This window comes from Paroedura picta, chromosome 6 (assembly GCF_049243985.1).
Source record: "Paroedura picta isolate Pp20150507F chromosome 6, Ppicta_v3.0, whole genome shotgun sequence".
Classification (NCBI taxonomy): domain Eukaryota; kingdom Metazoa; phylum Chordata; class Lepidosauria; order Squamata; family Gekkonidae; genus Paroedura; species Paroedura picta.
In genome coordinates this window covers 90746992-90749640 of record NC_135374.1, presented here as the reverse complement: position 1 = coordinate 90749640, position 2649 = coordinate 90746992, and the positions used below count along the sequence as shown (strand labels likewise).

General features: G+C 47.6%; 1 long non-coding RNA gene across 2 annotated transcripts in view; it reads right to left on the bottom strand.

Moving 5' to 3' along the window:
• Positions 1-2061, bottom strand: part of LOC143840725 (uncharacterized) — a 3483-nt gene extending 1422 nt beyond the window's left edge. The window contains exons 1-2 of one of the 2 annotated variants that reach the window (XR_013232352.1): positions 1686-2061; positions 849-1066 (exon numbers count right to left, since the gene is read on the bottom strand). This is a non-coding gene — a long non-coding RNA (uncharacterized LOC143840725). Of the gene's footprint in view, positions 1-848 lie in introns of both variants that reach the window. The other variant, XR_013232351.1, reaches the window with a different exon arrangement.
• Between the last annotated feature and the right edge of the window lie 588 nt (positions 2062-2649).

The following is a 2649-nucleotide window of genomic DNA, read 5'->3' as shown; positions in this document are numbered from 1 at the left end:
AGCCAGCGAATCAAACATTTCATCACGGATCTGTCGCTTAACATGGGATCCCACCCTTCCACCATGAAGCTTGGGATCAATAACTGGGATCTCTTGTCCTGAAACTTCTCCTCACAGCATTCCTTCCCCCATTTCTCATGGCTTGACTGAGTGCCCCTGAGCTTGCCATCCTCAGAACTGAGCAGTGTCCCCATGGTAACAAGGCCTCCTTGGGAGAGTTGGAACTGTGATGTCACAAAAGGTTATAGAAATGAGCACCTCACCATCCTCCCTCTGACTTCTCCCCAGCAAGGAGATAGGGGACTCCTTTCTCCCTCTTGGGAGTGGAGAGGGTGCCGGGAGGGTACAGGGCCAGTGTCTGGCTTCTCTCATGAATTCTCCCATGCCCTTACAGACTGGACAATTCCTCCCCTTCCTCTTCCCACTGCCAAGCTCTAGCGCCCGTTGTATTCTTGGTTACAACGGGCTTTGCCCCTAGTGTATGTATATATATATATATATATATATATATATATATATATATATGTATGTATGTATGTATGTATGTATGTATGTATGTATGTGTGTATGTGTATGTGTATGTGTATGTGTATGTGTATGTGTATGTGTATGTGTATGTGTATGTGTATGTGTATGTGTATATGTATATGTATATGTATTTATGTGTGTGTGTATATGTATATGTGTGTGTGTGTGTGTGTGTGTGTATATATATGTATATGTATATATGTATATATGTATATATGTATATATGTATATATGTATATATATGTATATATGTATATATGTGTGTGTGTATGTGTATTGGGATTCACTTTAATCAAGGAGGGTTAGGCCAGGGAATCTACCGAGAAATCTTTGAGCACCAGAACGAAGCCGCTCTTAGCTGGCGAGCAAAAGCAATAGCCCCAGTCACTCCCTGATGCGTTTTCCAAAGAAATAAGAAGCACATCCACAGAGGAAGGAAGGTCAGAAGAAGAGGAATGAGGAAGTCCAGCAGCAGCACTGCAGTCCTCTTGATCCTATTTATGCCCCAACTTTTCTAAACAACCAGCCGGACGTATCCCTGCAAGGCAAAACAGGCAGTAAGCAGGGATCGTGGACTCCCTTCTCCCGGCATCCTCCATTTTCTTCCACCCCCATCAGTTCAGCAACATCCACCGGGGTCCCTCTGCCAGCTTCCACATTAATCAATCCATTAATGGCCACTGGCCCCCATTCATCCATCATCATTCACTCACCATCCATACCATCCAGTGCCCCATTCTGGCAGCTTAAAGCCATTCAGCAATGGAACACCCCCATTCCCACACACATTCCCACAAACCTTCACAACAGTATCCCAGGCTGCCATTGCCACTCAACAATGAAACACCCCCATTCACACATACATTGAAACACACATGCATATCCACATTTACACCAGTGTCCCATGCTAATGGTGGAAAGGCACTCGAACGCCCTCATTCACACCCCCATTCAAACACACAGTCACACACCCATTCACACACACATTCACACCAATGTCTCATGCTGGTGGTGGAAAACCTCTCAGCAATGGATCACCCGCCATTCATGCTGCCATTCAAACACACTCCCCAGCTGCCATCCACCATATCCACCCCCTTCCGCTAGCTGCGTTTTGCCATCCATGGCCCACTGCCAGACTTCAAGTCACCAGTTACCACTGCTTACGCTCCAAATCCCCCTGGTTTCACAGGAGAACTTGGCTTCCTGTGCCTCTTCCCTTCGCAGGATCAGCCTTCTCTTGTCCACATCCCCTCTCCTCCTCTGCCATCCACCTGGACCTGTGGGCTTGCCTGTGTCTGGGAGAGAAACAAGAGGGAGAACCATGACTTGAGGGCCTACCTGATAATTCAGGGAAGGGTGGACTTCAGCCAGCAGGATGTTCCTCCCAAGGTGCTTTCCTTGCTTGTTCAAAGGAGCTGTTCAGCCAGCGAATCAAACTTCATCATGGATCTGTTGCTTACCATGGGATCCCACCCTTCCTCCATGAAGCTTTGGATCAATAACTGGGATCTCTTGTCCTGAAACTTCTCCTCACAGCATTCCTTCCCCCATTTCCCATGGCTTGACTGAGTGCCCCTGAGCTTGCCATCCTCAGAACTGAGCAGTGTCCCCATGGTAACAAGGCCTCCTTGGGGGAGTTGGAACTGTGATGTCACAAAAGGTCCCCATTCTCCCTCTGAGCTCATTCCAGCAGGAGACAGAGGACTCCTTTCCCCACCTTGGAAATGGAGATGGTGCCGGGCGGGTAGAGGGCCAATGTCTGGCTTCTCTCATGAATTTGGTGCCATTGGTCTGTGAAGACGTGGTGGCCTTGGCCTCCATGGCTGTCCCTGCCCTCTAAACCAGTAGCAGATAAAGGAGTTTGGCAAGGGCAACTTCTGTACAGGATTTCTCCATTTTACTGGTACAGCCCTCTTGGAATGTCCCACTCAGTTTTCAGATAGGTAACCCATATCCTGGTCAGCTACCAAACGAGTGCTTGATGTGTTTAGAGCCAGGTGAAGAGTAAGCGCCCACCATTTCCTATTCTTGCTCTTAGGTTCTGAATCAGTAAACTTCTGTTTCTGAATCATGGTCAAAAACAAAGAACATGCACTGAAGTCTGTTTTATCTGGCAGA